The sequence below is a fragment of the Periplaneta americana genome, chromosome 1, assembly GCF_040183065.1.
Source record: "Periplaneta americana isolate PAMFEO1 chromosome 1, P.americana_PAMFEO1_priV1, whole genome shotgun sequence".
Classification (NCBI taxonomy): domain Eukaryota; kingdom Metazoa; phylum Arthropoda; class Insecta; order Blattodea; family Blattidae; genus Periplaneta; species Periplaneta americana.
The window spans coordinates 222,849,811-222,867,840 of NC_091117.1; the positions used below are offsets into that span (position 1 = coordinate 222,849,811).

An 18,030-nucleotide genomic window follows, 5' to 3' on the forward strand; every position below is an offset into this window, starting at 1 on the left:
ATATTAAAACAATGAAGAAGTTGGAAATTTAATGAATGATATATAAGTGTTAAAAGTGTATATAGAAAAATAAAAATTATAAATGCTTTCCTATTGTAGATATTTATGCAAGAGCTCAGTCGGTAATGCAGCTTTACGAGTTGTAGATTAGGTCTTTTTTATGTAAAATCAGCAAACAAACCACTGTCAGTGTTGTACAAGTATTGGCATCAATTTAGAAAACCACTATCTAGGATTTGAGTCCATACTACAGCTATCCATGTGTCAGTATGAAGTCGTCAAAGAATATTCAATACCACTACGCCTACACAAACATGAGAATGTAAGAAATCTTGAATGGAATTTCTAAAATATTTATACTACATTCCATACATCATTCCTGATCTATAGATATGAGCATAAAGTAATTAATTTTGGAAAATCACTAATTAAAATCTCTGTCAGTGTTGTATAAGCCCTGGCATGAATTTAGCAACCATAATGAAGGACTAGAGTGCCTATTGCAGCTGTCCATGTGTCAGTATGAAGTCGTCAAAGAATATTCAATACCGCTACACCTACACAAACATGAGAATGTAAGAAATCTTTAATGGAATTTCTAAAATATTTATACTACATTTCATACATCATTCTATGATCTATAGATATAAGCATAAAGTAATTCATTTTGGAAAATCACTAATTAAAATCTCTGTCAATGTTGTATAAGTCCTGGCATGAATTTAGCAACCATAATGAAGGACTAGAGTCTCTATTGCAGCTGTCCATGTGTCAATATGAAGTAGCCAAAGATTATTCATCACCACTACACCTATTCAAACATAGAAAGTAATAAATCTTGCATGGAATTTGGAAAATATTTATACTACATTCCACACATCACTCCTGATCTACAGATATGAGCATAAAGTAATTCATTTTGGAAAATCACTAATTAAAATCTCTGTCAGTGTTGTATAAGTCCTGGCATGAATTTAGCAACAATAATGAAGGACTAGAGTCCCTATTGCAGCTGTCCATGTGTCAATATGAAGTAGCCAAAGATTATTCATCACCACTACACCTATGCAAACATGAGAAGGTAATAAATCTTGCATGGAATTTGGAAAATATTTATACTAAGCAGCTGTCTAAGTGTCAGGATCAAGTAGGGATGCAGTCGTGCCAGAGCAAGCCAAAGTGCCTCCCCGGTATAATTTTGCTTACATCTGCACCCTTGGTAACAAGCTGTCAACTTTTATTCAAAAAGGAAGAGCACACAAAGCATGGGAATGTAATTAATCTTAGTACGAATTTTAAACAATTTTAACAATGTGCAACGGTTCAGTTGGTAATACATCTGTTTAAGTACAGTTGGTGACTCAGGAGAAGACAAGTGCGGAGTGAGGAAAAGGGGTGTTTAATAGATAACATTACGACAACACGTGCACTATTGTCGTAACATTGTCTATGAACTACCCTTTTTCCTCACTCCGCGCTCGTCTTCTCCTGAGTCACCAAAAGTATTAGCATCAAGTCATTTATCATGTAAAACTTAAAACGAAAGTAGGGCCTACTGACATGAAGTCAGCAATTTATATTATTATTGCAGTTCTTGTCGTCTTTCTTATCATTGTTCTTTTGTGGTTATGCTCTATGTCGTGATTGTGATGCTTGTTGACTTTGTCATTGTGCTTATGTTTTCTTTATCTTAGTTCTTGTAGTCACGACAAAAGTTTGAGTTCACTCAAAATATGCATGCACCGCCGAATTTAGTCCTGCATGGCTATGTCTATAATATATCTCATACAATACAATTCCCGGATAAACTGACTCATAGATACCAATTATAACCGAAATCCGTATAACAGATTATGAAAAATTGCTGCACACAAACAGGTGGCATTAGGCGAGCTTAATTGTGCGTTTCTGTGAAAATCTATAAATAGTTGTTTGGTAGCATAACAATACATTTTCTTTTTCTGTTCTTTCTATAATGGAAAACTGAAAGCAATTTACTTTTAAATAACAGTCACGTATATCACTTGTAACTAATTCAACAGTTCATAGTATAAGTACTCGTCAAAAAATTACTTTATCAGCAAGTCTATCGTACTATCAAAAAGGAGTGAGTTATATGGCAGTAACAATGTTTAATAGCCTCCCTATAAAAAACTTCTGTAGCCTATACCCAGAGATTCATGTCTAATGACCCGCGCTTTAGGAATCAGTTCTACAGGTCTTCTTTGCATAAAATGTCATATGAACAGTTAAGAAGTTACAGCTGATTGAATCCTACGAATGGATGCTCGACCCTGAACTCATTTCACCGGCATTATCACCTTCACTTCATTCAGACACTAAATAACCTAACATGTTGATACAGCGTCGTAAAATAACCCACTAATCCTACGAATGTAGCAGTAGCCTTGAGTAGAACTAAGAGTTATGCACTTAAAATACACAGAAATATTAATTCAAACTACTGTACTACAGCAATTACAAAATAAACATATTTCAGTTTGGAGCACAAAATAAACATATCTCGGTTTGGAACACAAAATAAACATACCACAGTTTGGAAGCAGATGTTTCTCCTTCCATATTGATGCGCTTGGCTGCACGCATGTGAATGGCGTGCATGTAGCATTCCGTACCTTGGTACGGTTGTACCTGAAAAGCACACCTGAAAATCACCTGACCTATCTTCCCCTTTTCCTCCGTACTTCACGTCAATACGCAACCCTCCATTTAGTTTACTTTCCTATGTTTCTATTATGATGCAACTCAAAAGCCTGATTCACATTATTACGTTCGGATTTTTACAAATAATTTTCAAACTAATAATAATCGAACCCATGTTCATATGACATTTTATGCTGAATACGACCTATAGAACTGATTCCTAATGCGACCTATAGAGCTGATTCCTAATGAGTGAGTATATTTCAACTAGACTGCGACTATGAATTACGACTTTGTAGTACTATTACGATTTCTTGACATGTTCCTATCTTATCTGTGAAGCTACGTATGAATGTCGTTGAATGTAAATAAATACGAAACAATACAATACAATGATACTGATAATTCAAAGAGTAACACTTTACCAAATCCAGTCCAGGTGAGGGCAGCTTCTCTCTGCAAAAATAAACAGAACAATATACTATTAAAACAACATACTCAACAATAAAAAGTCACAGATATGTTAAAAGATACAAATAATAAGGGACTGATACTACAAAAGAGAAGATGGAGGAAATACGAGGCATTGCAAATTTTAAGGGATCTACACGCAAAATACACATTTCGACACTCTTTGTCAAGTTGACTCCTAATATCCACAGCACTTCATATCCTGTCAAGGTGTGAATGTTGAATATGGACCAAACCACATCCACTTTGGCCACTGATATGGATGCGCCCATTGTGCAAATTTAAAGTTTTGACATATGTGATAAATGGCCAGAAAATTTTGGAGTCCTCTCCTTCAGACACAGTTCTAACACCCACTCTAAGCCACGACAAGGAACCCTGCAGCTCCAATTCTTTCTTGGTTTATTCGGACACTATTCCCATACACTCCTTACTTTGCTACCTCAAATATTTAAATGATCTTACAAAGAAAGATAACCAACCCGTTTGGTTGTAATGAACTCCAGCAAAGTGTGATCCAATTTGAGGCATTGACAAGCTCTTTTTTCATGACCTACTCCAAAGTAATTACCCTGATTTTAAGTGGCCATACTAGCAACAGATGCGTCACACAATCCACTAGGATCTACCTCGTTACAAAAATAAGAAATAGGTTAATTGATTAACTAGTGGACTTACTCGTGTTAATTATGTAAGATTTGTGCGGCTTACAGTTGTTTCAGTGCTTCACGCACCATCCTCAGAGCCTACTAGATCTCGGCGTCATCTCGAACTTCTCTGCCTGTTGTGTGGGTGTGTTTGATTGTTGAAAGATGTTGAAGAGTGGAGTCGAATAGTGTGTGTGTACTGAAATTGATCTGTGTGTTGAGAATTTGATCGGGATGTGTTTTAGTGTGTCTGTATATTTCGTATTGTTTTAGTGTGTTTAGTTTTTGGTTTTTGGGTTGTATGTGTAGGATTTCCATGTCCGTATTTATGTTATTGTATGTATGGTTAGCATTGGTTATGTGATTGGCGTATGTAGATGTATTGTGTCCTCTGGTTATTGCTTTAATGTGTTCTTTGTATCGAGTTTGGAATGATCTGCCTGTCTGTCCAATGTAGAACTTATCGCAACTATTACATGTGAGTTTGTATACGCCTGTGTGGTCGTATTTATTTTTTTGTGTTTTTTGTGTGTTGAGATGTCTTTGTAGTGTGTTTTCTGTTCTGTATGTTATGTTGTATTTCTGCTTTCTGAATGAAGATGCGATCTTATGTGTGCTTTTTTTTTCATATGTTAGTGTGATGTATTTCTTGTGTTCTTGTGTTTGTGTTGTGTTTTGTGTGTTTTTGTGTTTCTTGAGTTTTTGTTTTGTCTTTCTTATGATGTTGTCTATTATGTTTGGATTGTATCCGTTTTCTTGTGCTATGTATTTGATTGTGTTCACTTCTTCATTGTAGTGTTGTTGGCTCATGGGTATGTTGAGTAATCTGTGTATCATTGTCCTGAATGCAGCATGTTTGTGTTGTATGGGGTGGTTAGATGTGTTGTGTATGTGTGTGGTGGTGGTGGTTGGCTTTCTGTATGTTTTGAAAGTGTGTTTGTTGTCGATTTTTGTTATGGTGATGTCTAGGAAATTTATGGAGTTGTTGTTTTCGAGTTCTAGTGTGTATTGAAGTTTTGGGTGTAATTTGTTTATGTATTGGTGTAGTTTATGTATATGTCTTTTGTTTCCTTTGTATAGTATGAGTATGTCGTCTACGTATCTGTGCCAGTATATTATGTTGTCTGCATATTTGTTGTGTTCATTGTTGAGTAGTAGGCTCTGAGGATGGTGCGTGAAGCACTGAAACAGCTGTAAGCCGCACAAATCTTGCATAATTAACACGAGTAAGTCCACTAGTTAATCAAGTAATTATATTCAAGTGTTAAAAGTAGTGTAAGCAAGATTCAAAATGGAGAAATAGGTTATTATCATCTCATGCCATATACATCCAGAGATCTCCCACAGTCCAAATACATATAAATATAACGTAGAAATGGCCTGAATGTTCTGTGGCGCTTATTACTTTATATACACACAGTACTGGGGACTGTTACACAAATTTATCTACACAAAAGATAAGCTTAAGTACCGATAGAAACTATAAGCATTGTTAAAATGCACAAAGGTCCTTACAACTCCCTTAATGATATACATTGTAGTTTTTGTAGAAATGTTCAGTAATATATTTTGCACAAAAATCAAAAGCTACATTTTCTTCATGTGAAATAACAACGAATTTATACTTTTTGTGCGAGATAACACAACAGTTTTAAATTGAAATTTAACACCGGCCAGTTTGTTCACCGCGAAACAGAATCCCTACTCATACCAAAAGTCAGGGAGATATGAGTGAAGGTATTTACATAATATCTGATGGGCTACAAATACGAGGGAGAGTCAAAAAAGTAAACTTATTAAATGTTTCATTAATTGAATATGTACAATAAGACTACAAACACTTCATCACTTTTCAATATAGTATAACAGGAACAATGAAATAGTAATGGAACGGAGAAAAATTCTCTCCGGCACCGGGATTTGAACCCGGGTTTTCAGCTCTACGTGCTGATGCTTTATCCACTAAGCCACACCGGATACAACCCCGGCATCAGACAGAATCGTCTCAGATTAAGCTCCAACTCTTGGGTTCCCTCTAGTGGCCGCCCTCTGCACTACGTCATAGATGTCTATGAACGTAGGACCGAAGTCCACACATGTGCTGAGGTGCACTCGTTATGAGTGACTAGTTGGCCGGGATCCAACGGAATAAGCGCCATCTTAAATCACGAAGTGATTTACGCACCTCAGCACATGTATGGACTTCGGTCCTACGTTCATAGACATCTATGACGTAGTGCAGAGGGTGGCCACTAGAGGGAACCCAAGAGTTGGAGCTTAATCTGAGACGATTCTGTCCGACGCCAGGGTGGTATCTGGTGTGGCTTAGTGGATAAAGCATCAGCACATAGAGCTGAAAACCAGGGTTCAAATCCCGGCGCTGGAGAGAATTTTTCTCCATTCCATTACTTTTTCATCGTATGATGACGCAGAATATCTGCATGGAAATATCATATGTACTTCGGTACATTAAAATAATATGTATAACAGGAACACTTACATTGGACGTAGTGGGGACTATGTTGAAAAGTGATGAAGTGTTTGTAGTCTTATTGTACATATTCAATTAAAAAACCAATTATTAAGGTTACTTTTTGACTCTCCTTCGTATATTGATGTGCAAATTTTGTACAATGACGGTACATTGGAAGAAATGTAGTGCCCAAACATTTTTTGAAGAATAAAAAAAAAACATGCACTTCCATGAACACCTCAAAATTAATTTCTTTAGATCACCATTATTTTCTTTCTACAATCTCAAAGATGATCAGGTATAATATGAATGCACAAAGACTCCTGACACTCTAGACACCCACGCAATTTTTCTTCCTCAAGAAAAATTCACTGAGAGCCGATCCCAGGAATCGAACCAGGGACACCAAAACCTTTGATAATTTACTATTTTATTATTAGAATTTCATAATTCCAACTACTAAAACAGCGTTGTAAATAATGATTTACGAAAGTATTAAATATGTGATTTTCAACATATGACAGTATTTTACTGGGGGTGCAATCCTACATGAAACTTAGTTCGACACCCATAGACTAAATTTGAATCTTTTGACAAAAACATTGCTATTTCAGATTGGAGTTAAAATACACAAGTAATACATAAAAGAAAATATGGATGTCAGTCTAAAAGACACCTCAAAACAGAGGTCTGCAAACTGGCTATCATGCCGATGAGAGCTGTGACTGTATTGAATACAACCCACTAAACCCAGGGAGCATCAAAGAGAAAAAGGGGCCATTTATCTATCACTGATGGTGTACAAAAATTTAGGATTCTTCAGGTTTCACTCAACTGTTTATAATTTACCTACATAGTCTGAGTATGTAAGTTTAAAATTTATATTCTTCCATTTTATCTTAATTTTTACTGTGTCAAAAACATATAGTGAGATTATAATAATTGGCTAATATTCCTCTATTACCAAGTAAGCTTTCGTCTTTTTAAGGGATTACTATTATTATTTTATTATTTTACAATTTTAATTTTAAAAAAATGTTCCCAAATGCAAACATAGCTATTATCTTGGCAGCAAATAAAGAAAAGGGATAGATATTTTGCTTTCACAAGTATTATTTTAAATAAATATGTTGTTGTTTTCTAATGCCAGGCGTTTGACAATAAAGTCATTTGACCTCTTGCACTCCAATATTTTTCAAAGATATTATCATGGCCAGCCACTGAAGCACAGATTTTGAGGTGTTCCGAATCCATTTCTTGGTTTGAGTTGCACAATGGGCAGTTAGGGGAAACCACACCTGTGGAGTAACGGTTAGCACGTCTGGCCGCGAAACCAGGTGGCCCGGGTTCGATTCCCGGTCGGGGCAAGTTACCTGGTTGAGGTTTTTTCCGGGGTTTTCCCTCTACCCAATATGAGCAAATGCTGGGTAACTTTCGGTGCTGGACCCCGGACTCATTTCACCGGCATTATCACCTTCATCTCATTCAGACGCTAAATAACCTAAGCTGTTGATAAAGTGTCGTAAAATAACCTACTGAAAAAAAAAAAAAGTAGTTAGGGGACTGATATATTCCAATTCTATGCAGGTGTTTGACCAAACAGTCATGGCCTGTTGCCAATCCAAATGCAGCTACAGACGATTTTCGTGGTAAATCGGGAATTAACAGTGGATTTTGATGCAGAGAGTTCCATTTTTTCCCTTGAGATTGTGTTATCAAATTTTGTTTGTTGAAGTCTAAGTATGTAGATTTAATAAATCTTTTCACAGAGTAATACGTAGATTTAGTAACAGGTCTGTAAGTAGCAGTGCTGCCCTTCTTTGCTAAAGCATCCGCATTCTCGTTTCCCAGGATTCCACAATGGGATGGTATCCATTGGAATACAATTATTTTATTGAGTGATATTAATTGAGAGAGCATTTTAGTTATTTCTGCTGTTTGAGATGAAAGTGTGTGTTTAGAGACTATTGATAGAATAGCTGCTTTGGAGTCTAACAATATAACTACATTCTTAAATTTATTGATGTGGCATAGAAGATTCCTGAGACTTTCACTTATTGCAATTTTAAATAACTATAAATCCAACGATTGCATTGTGTTTTCAAATGTGTCAGTCTGTAAATTCGCTTCTTCCACATAACTGACTCATTCACTCCTTAACAAGCGAACAGGTTCAGAACTTTCCTGGAGATATGCGGGAATTATCGTGTGTTTACTGTTATTACTCATACATTCTATGCTGCCCTTCGGTTTTTAACTTACAACATTTGCCAGAGTAAAGAAAATTAATAAGAGTGAAAAAAAAAATCTCAGTTTGAGAATAGTCTCAAAAACATCCAGAATATTCTCAAATCTCTTCCCCCAGGAATATACCCATGTCCCAACACTATGTAGCTCGCAGGTGTTTCATAGAGGTTTAGTCAGTTACAACAAATATTCCAATAGTACACACAAGTAATATTCTCGTAAGATAATGTAATACTCACAGCACTGTCTGGTGTGATGCAGAAGCCCACCAGTTACAGCCAGTCATCTGTGCGGATCATCTGGGACACGGCAGCACGCGACACTGAACGTCCAAGTCTAATATGTCTAAGTCCTGGGTTCTGAAATTTGTGACAGTCTATATACGAATCTGTGATATGTTGGATTAAGTTAGGTTAGGTGAGTTCAGGTTTTCTTTCATATACGAATCTGCGACTGATTAAGTTAGTTGAGTTTAGTCTTTTGGTATGTCCTGCATATGCTAAGTGAAGTGAAATGTCCGTTTGGTAATCATTCTGAAGTTTTGTTGTTTAGTGAACTGTCTGAAGAAAGGTTTCAACCTCATAAGTGAGACCTATAAGATATCACTTACGAGGCAACTAAATAAAGGGTAGAACGGCCAATTCTACCTCTTTATTCTTTCGAAATCCAACTTCTGATATGGTTTTAAGTCAATTGACGTCCTGTATGAATTCTTCACATTTCAAAGTACGTTCTCTCTCAGAAGTAGTCAATTCGTCCACTGTTTTCGTCAAAAAAGTCCTTCAGTGCCGCGTACTATAGAAACCCCGGTCAGGTTCTACTCCGGTTGATTCCGCGGTTGTATCTGGAAAGAAAACAAAAATAGGTGCACTGTACTTGGACTGTAACAACACATACTCCTACAGTACATAGACGTAATACTCTAGAAAGGCACTGAAATACTCACCAGTCTTCTACGGAGGTATTTTTCTGCGGAGCATCTAGGCCACGGCAGCCTGACATCCAGGTGGTTGATTCTGCAGTTCTTCCTTGGAGGCAACAAAACAAAATGGGTGCAATGTAGTTGATCATTTACATTAAGACTTTCAGTAGTACACAGAAGTAAATTCTGGAAAGACACTGCAATACTCACAGGTATTCTTCTCCGAAGATATTCTTCTGCGGAGGTATTCTCCTCCGGAGATATTCTTCTTCCTTCTGCAGTGGTATTCTTCTTTCTTCTGCGCTGGTATTCTTCTTTCTTCTGCGGTGGTATTCTTCTTTCTTCTGCATAGCATCTGGGGCATGGCAGCCTGATGTTCAAGTGATTCTGCAGTTCTTCCTTAGAGACAACAAAACAAAACGCGTGCAATGTAATTGACCAGTTACATCAAGAATTTCAGTAATACACAGAAGTAAATTCTGTTAAGACACTGCAATACTCACAGCTATTCTTCTCTGGAGATATTCTTCTGCAGAGGTATTCTCCTCTGGAGATATTCTTCTTTCTTCTGCGGTGATATTCTTCTTTCTTCTGCGCTGGTATTCTTCTTTCTTCTATGGCGGTATTCTTCTTTCTTCTGCGGAGTATCTGGGGCATGGCAGCTGACGTTCAAGTGATTCTGCAGTTCTTCCTTAGAGACAACAAAACAAAACGGGTGCAATGTAGTTGACCAGTTACATCAAGAATTTCAGTAGTACACAGAAGTATATTCTGGTAAGACACTGCAATACTCACAGGTATTTTTCTCCGAAGATATTCTTCTGCGGAGGTATTCTCCTCCGGAGATATTCTTCTTTCTTCTGCAGTGGTATTCTTCTTTCTTCTGCGCTGGTATTCTTCTTTCTTCTGTGGAGTATCTGGGGCATGGCAGCCTGTCGTTCAAGTGATTCTGCAGTTCTTCCTTAGAGACAACAAAACAAAACGGATGCAATATAATTGACCAGTTACATCAAGAATTTCAGTAGTACACAGAAGTATATTCTGGTAAGATATTGCAATACTCACAGCTTTGTAGTTATGATGCAGAACTCCATCACAGCATTGGGTTGACGTGACGCATCTGCACAGCGTTGGGCAGGTATTCTTCCTGCAGTGGTATTCTTCTTTCTTCTGCGGTGGTATTCTTCTTTCTTCTGCGCTGGTATTCTTCTTTCTTCTGCGTAGCATCTGGGGCATGGCAGCCTGATGTTCAAGTGATTCTGCAGTTCTTCCTTAGAGACAACAAAACAAAATGGGTGCAAAGTAATTGACCAGTTACATCAAGAATTTCAGTAGTACACAGAAGTAGATTCTGGTAAGACACTGCAATACTCACAGCTTTCTTAGTTATGATTCAGAACTCCATCAATTACAGCACAGCATTGGGTCAACATAATGCATCTGCACAGCATTGGGCAGATATTCTTCTGTGGAGTATTCTTCTCCAGAGATATTCTTCTGCGGAGATATTCTTCTTTCTTCTGTGCTGGTATTCTTCTTTCTTCTACGGAGGTATTCTTCTTTCTTCTGCAGAGCATCTGGCGCATGGCAGCCTGACGTTCAAGTGATTCTGCAGTTCTTCCTTAGAGACAACAAAACAAAACGGGTACAATGTAGTTGTAGTTACATCAAGAATTTCAGTAGTACACAGAAGTAAATTCTCGTAAGACACTGCAATACTCACAGCTTTGTTAGTTATGATCCAGAACTCCATCAATTATAGGCACAGCATTGGGTCGACATGACGCATCTGCACAGCATTGGGCAGATATTCTTCTCCGGAGATATTCTTCTGTGGAGGTATTCTTCTCCGGAGATATTCTGCGGAGCATCTGGGTCATGGCAGCCCGATGTTCAAGTGGTACACCAGTTGATTTTGCAGTTCTTCCTTAGAGGTAACAAAACAAAACGGGTGCAATGTAATTGACCAGTTACAACAAGAATTTCAGTAATACACAGAAGTAAATTCTAGTAAGACACTGCAATACTCACAGTTTGTTAGTTACGATGCAGCACTTCATCAATTACAGCCACAGCTCTGGGTCAATGTGACACATCTGCACAGCGTTGGGCAATGCAGTCAAATTCTTGTGCAGGCTGACGTCCAAGGACAGCACTCGACACTGAAACTTCCAACTTGCATTTGTAGAGGTTACTTTAGGCTTTAAGTCTGTATGCATTTATTTACACTGCAAATGATCAAATACCCATTGGCAGTAGTAACTTCATTATAATTAATAATGACAGTTAATTAACCTAATTTCCCATTACAACCTGCATATATGACACACACACTGTTAATGAGGGATGCGTGGTAGTGTTGCGGTTAGGGCGTAATGCTACAAAGCCGGTAGGTCGCGGGTTCGATAAGACACGACTGCCTGGCGGAATATTTATATAAACTGGGTATTTTACCATCACGTCAATGCGTCATTTGTAATGAGAAAAATTCTATTATGAATTGGAAACATTTAAATGTTTGTAAAAAAACTTATAAATTTTAAATCCTATATGGGGACTTCGTACTGGTCTACTAGAAACCAAATGATGTTGAATCAATCTGGTTGAGCATTAAATATATACATACATACATACATACATACATACATACATACATACATACATACATACATACATACATACATATTGCGGTATATTTATTAATATTATACTATCTTCTAATAGAACATATTCATGATTACTCTTATAAAATCTTTGAAACTTAATTTTTTTGCAGCCATCCAATTTTTAACAAATTTTAACTCGTTTAATTTTCTATACTAAGAAACGTTTTGTGTCATTATTACTCTTATATAATAATCAGTCTGCCTCAATTTCTCGAATCGCAACGGGACCAAAAAAAAATAGTTCGACTTATAGAAATTTTGAGTTATTGAAATTTCATTGGAAAATTACAAAATAACGTACTGTACGTCCTTCAAAGATTACCTGTACATGCAGGTTTATGCTTTACAAGATAAGTACTGTACTATTGCAAATAGTCTGTCATTTTCTTCTGTTTCTTGTTTTCCATCTCGTTTTCTTCCACGTAATTTTCCAACACATTAACAGCTTTGAAAAGATGATCATTCACATATGACTGATCCTGGATGTAAGATCGAATTGTTGCTAGACCACCTAACGCTGGTTCGCAGATGGTGTTGGATAACATTCGACCTGCCCAACCTCGACTAGCTCATCTTCTTCTGCTCCTCTTCATCTTCTTCACCTCCGACACTGCAGCATCTTCCCCGGACATCAGGGTGGGGGTGGTTAGCTCCTCTTCATCCTCTTCGCCCTCTTCATCCTCTTCACTTCCGACACTGCAGCATCTTCCCCGGACATCAGGGTGGGGGTGGTTAGCTCCTCTTCATCCTCTTCGCCCTCTTCATCCTCTTCACCTCCGACACTGCAGCATCTTCCCCGGACATCAGGGTGGGGGTGGTTAGCTCCTCTTCGTCCTCTTCACCTCCGACACTGCAGCACCTTCTCCGGACGAAACTTTCTGCACAACTCCGTTTCTAGCCATCCTGAACTATCTTGAGAAATTTCGTAACCGAATTCTTTGGCGAATTATTCTGCCTCTTCGCGAAGTAGCCCACCAGTAATTGTAACACAGTACAGTACTTATCATTCAGCAAGACATATCAGTACTGAAAATTAAACTACTATCGTCAAAGCGAATATCTATTCATCTCAGGCACTATAGAATTCAAGATATTGGGATTAAAATTTTGCTTCTAGATATCGAATTTACCTACGTCCGTTCAAATTTTCTAGGTCCAGACCACATTATATGTACTTTACGTGTTAATAATCATCGATAAGTCGAAATCTGTTCTTTGTTTCCTACATTTGATTTTAAAATCATGATCGTTCCTACCATTATTATTAACTGCCATTATTGAGTGTAATTAGTTACCACTGCCACGGGGTATTTACTCATTTGCAGTGTGAATAACATACACACAAACCATGCATACCATACATACCATACACACCATACATACTATACCATACAAACCATACATACCATACACACCATACATACCATACATACCATACCATACACACCATACCATACATACCATATACACCATACCATACACACTATACATACCATACAAATCATACATACCATACAAACCATACATACCATACCATACACACCATACATACCATACCATACCATACACACCATACATACCATACAAATCATACATACCATACCATACATACCATATATACCATACCATACACTCCATACATACCATACCATACATACCATACATACCATACCATACACACCATACATACCATACAAATCATACATACCATCCCATACATACCATACATACCATACATGCCATACTGCATACCATGCCATACATACCATACCATACATACCATACCATACACTCCATACATACCATACCATACACACCATACATACCATACCATACACACCATACATACCATACCATACACACCATTCATACCATACAAATCATACATACCATCCCATACATACCATACCATCCCATACATACCATACAAACCATGCCATACATACCTTATCATAAACATAAACATAAACATAAATATTAACATAACATACATTACATTACGAGCCGTTAGGTTTACCTATGCTTTTTGTTATGTCTTGCATATAGGAATCTGTGACAGATATGTTAGGTTAGTTTAGGCTTTTGGTATGTCTTGCATATACTAAGTGAGCTGAAATGTGTGTTTCATGTTAATGTTTAGCTTCTGTACACAGATCAATTCTTTCCAATTATTACCTATTTTCTGATCTGTTTTCAAGTCATCTGTCGTCCTATATGAATTCTCTACACTTCAAACAAACTTCCCTCTGAAAATTAGACCATTTTCCAACTTTTTTCGTAAAAAAACTTCAGTGTCGCTACAGAAAACCCCGTCCAGGTTGTATAAGGGCTCTGATTTAAGCCGTTCATTTTTAGTTAGGCAGCCTAAATAACAGTTCAGACATGTGGGAGGTATTTAATGGTTTCGCAGGCGGAATCAAGATACCGTACATTGACATCATCACGTGAATGTTACGAATGTTATTTTTCCTGTGATATTTTTATGTCAAACATGTGTAGTCAATCTATTATGTTAATTTTTTTTTCGGCTTTCCAACGGTTCTTATAGTCGCGTATTTCATTGGATAATGTTTCATCGATTCATTTGCTCTTCTCATATTATTTCTTATTACGTAAGTTATCTGCAATCCCTTAAATTATTTTTTTTTCGTTCGGAATAAATAACGCACATAATGAGGTGCGTGCAAAGAACAGACAGCGTAGCGTGTGACAAAATTTATGCATTTACTTAAATACTTTTTAAGTATGTCATTTCTAGCGACATAACAATGAGAACGTCACAACCTAAGTAGACAACGAAGAATGCTGGATTCAGACTATGACAGACCAAATGATCTACGATATACGAGATCAATGACAACCTGCATGGAGCTAGATCATATCAACGTATACTGATTACTGGAATATTTTATATTCAATTAGTCTATCAATCACTTTTGCTGTCACGAGTTTCTGAGTTTCGAACTGTGAATGATTACGAAGGCAGGATTAAAGTTTTATAGATACAGCTGTGGAACATTTTGGTTCATAATACGAGGGTGGGTCGAAAAGTAACGCACAACAATTTTTTGTGACAACGTATTTCTTAGGTAAGCAAAACGAAATAATGCACAAGAAAGCTATAGGCTTCAACTATTCTTCGAGATTGGAACCAAGTCTCTCGACACGTTTCTCCCATCGTGACATTATATTCAGTACAACTCGTTCACAAAACGACGTTTTCTGGGCGTATAACCATCTGCTCACGGCTGATTTCACTTCTTCATCCGAACCGAAGCGTTGGCATCTTTATTGGTCCGAAGTGGTGAAGGTGAGACGATGCGAAGTCTGGACTGTAGGGTGGATGATTGCCGTCTTAATGATGCCTCTGACACTGGGTGGTGTTGCAGCGGTCACTGGCCGGCCGGAACGTGCTTCGTCGACGGATTTCTTCGAAGAACCTGGAAATGTTGCTATGGTCCAAACCTCCAATATTTCCCTGTGGATTCGTTTTTTTTTTGCAGAAAAAAAAACAGACTACCCCTCGCTGCCCTTGCATATTCTAGCTGTAAAGCAATGTATGAATACCATGGAATGTTAATAAGTACTATACTATACTATACTATACTATACTATACTATACTATACTACACAAATAAACGATGAGAGAAAACGCGCCATTGTTACTCGGTAGTTACAGCTCGTTCCGCCAGGGTGACATACGATCGAACCATTACTGTCTGTATTCCGTAAAATAAATTGTTGTGCGTTACTTTCCGATATACCTAATACGTTTTATCGCTTACATATTTCCGTTTTAAAGTAATATTAACTAGAACCTTCTAGAATCACTGCTATCGGACTACGACATTAAGAAAGAGCATGAAAAGAAAAACCGGTGATCGAACACTATTGTAGCTGAGAGCCATTAACTACCTTCAGAGATCTGCGTATTAGAAATTAATGCTTCTTTGTTCAAATACGTTCTATAAACCAATGTATTATTATTCAACCCGTTTATATCTCATTAGTATTACAGCTGTTTTCAAACATTATTAAAACTATTCTTGTACGGAGCATCTAGGGTACGATAGACTGACGCCCAGGGGCTTTTCTATAAGACGCGACACTGAACTTCTAACTTGAATTTTTCTAATTTCCATGGCACACCGTAAGATAAAGAAAACGCTAAGGCTCGAGAAACTAATTGGAGATCAACAGACTTTGGAAGAACTCGTATAAAGCTGCATTCATACTAGAAAGTTATGTTTTCCTTCGATCCTTTGCGGTTTCTGTCGTGTACCAAGAGTACGTGTAATGTATCCATAAATACCTACCGTGTTCCCATGGCTGAAGGGTTTAAAGTGTAAGTGTACTGATTGTAAGGTCGTAGAGAAATCATTTGTGAGGTGTGGCATTGATGTGCACACATAAAAACGAAACATAAATTTTTCCATTTTTCTCCATATAATACCAGTGAAAATAAATAATGAAGGAACAAATCCCAACAAAAATAAATGATCTTATATGAAAAAAAAAAAACGACAAAAAAACATTCTGCTAATAAAGAACTATGTGACCCGTCAGGCCGAGTTACTCGCCTGAACTTTCGAGGCATGGATGACATCAACTGTCGATACTGCTTCTTGAATTTGGGCACACAAGGCGTCCTTTGTCCTCCGTTGATTTGCAGGCACATCATTTCTTTCTTCACCTCTGGCCATACATTTTCAATAGGATTGGAATCGGGTGAGCAGGGAGACAGTTCCCACATTTTCGTAAAAAAAAAAAAAAACTCTTCACTGTTGCGTGCTATATGAAGCACCGTCCAAGTGGTTCGCCAGTTGATTCTGCTGTTATACCTAAGGGATAACAAAACAAAGTGAGTGCATTGTACTTGGCCGGTTATGACAAATATTCCAACCCAGTAGCGGCTCGTAGCTAAAGTCTCTTAGGCGGAGCCGCCCCTATAAAAATCTCCTACAAAAATCTTGACATTTGTTTGTGTTTAATAGTAGAATAAAGAATTTTACTCGGCTCGTTCGTTAATAACGGTCAATGTATTTGGAACTGTTGGTACCGACAGATGTTTTTGAGATAGGTTATAAGTAGACTTCGTTGAATTGCCACACGCAGCATGAAATCAGGTTGCCGATGTGCGGTAGTATAGAAGAGGTGAGCGACCTCCCGGTTTCGTAGTATAAGCAGTTCATGTTAAGAGATGTGACCGGTCCAAATAGATAGAGCAGCTACAGCTAATGTATACCTATGTAAGCACTTGTTTTTGCATTACTGTGGTTGGAATAGTCAAAGCTTAATATCTGTTCAGTGCAGACAAGAATTCAATCAAACATATTACAATGAGAGTGTTGCTATTCCAAACAATTGCTCCTGGAACACCCTTACCCCCGCAGCCAGTCTTGACCCGTTGGAAAACGTGGTTGGATGCTGTTAATTATTATGCAGAATATTACGGAAAAATAATGGAGGTAATTGATGCATTGAATAGTACAGACAGTTCCGCTATTGCAACTGTAAAATCATTGCTTTCTGAACAGCTATTGAAAGATATTCTGTCATTGGTTCTAATTTTAAAATCGTGTCCAAAAGCATCATCCTGTTAGAATCGTCTAAACTACAACTCTCAGAAGCCCGTAATATAGTGAATAAAGTATCACAAACCGTTATCCAAAATAACAATTCACTAATTTCAGAAAAAGTGAAATGTAAGTTGAGAAACATTATTGCTAAAAATTCTGCCTATTCACAACTTCGTATTATAAATTATGTACTATCAGGTCACGACAAGACGTCTGAAGTTGGTGCACTAAAAAGTAGTGACTTCCCGTTCTTAAGAAATGCACGTATTACATCGTTGGATGTTGAACTACAAGTTCCCACTATACAAACTGTTTAAGTGACCATCGGAGGAGGTTACTTTGCAGTCGGTCAAAATGTACG

The 18,030-nt window shown here is 37.5% G+C and overlaps 2 long non-coding RNA genes across 2 annotated transcripts in view; both read right to left on the minus strand.

Moving 5' to 3' along the window:
- Window positions 1–9,789, minus strand: part of LOC138708245 (uncharacterized) — a 159,295-nt gene extending 149,506 nt beyond the window's left edge. Inside the window, exons 1-4 of the long non-coding RNA XR_011334654.1 lie at window positions 9,635–9,789; window positions 9,449–9,530; window positions 8,742–9,346; window positions 3,090–3,120 (exon numbers count right to left, since the gene is read on the minus strand). This is a non-coding gene — a long non-coding RNA (uncharacterized lncRNA). The remainder of the gene's footprint in view (window positions 1–3,089; window positions 3,121–8,741; window positions 9,347–9,448; window positions 9,531–9,634) is intronic.
- A 1,016-nt stretch (window positions 9,790–10,805) lies between these two features.
- Window positions 10,806–11,812, minus strand: LOC138709766 (uncharacterized). The gene is made up of 3 exons (XR_011334998.1): window positions 11,456–11,812; window positions 11,148–11,351; window positions 10,806–11,045 (listed from the first exon to the last, which is right to left on the minus strand). It is a non-coding gene; the product is annotated as an uncharacterized lncRNA (long non-coding RNA).
- Window positions 11,813–18,030: the final 6,218 nt, after the last annotated feature.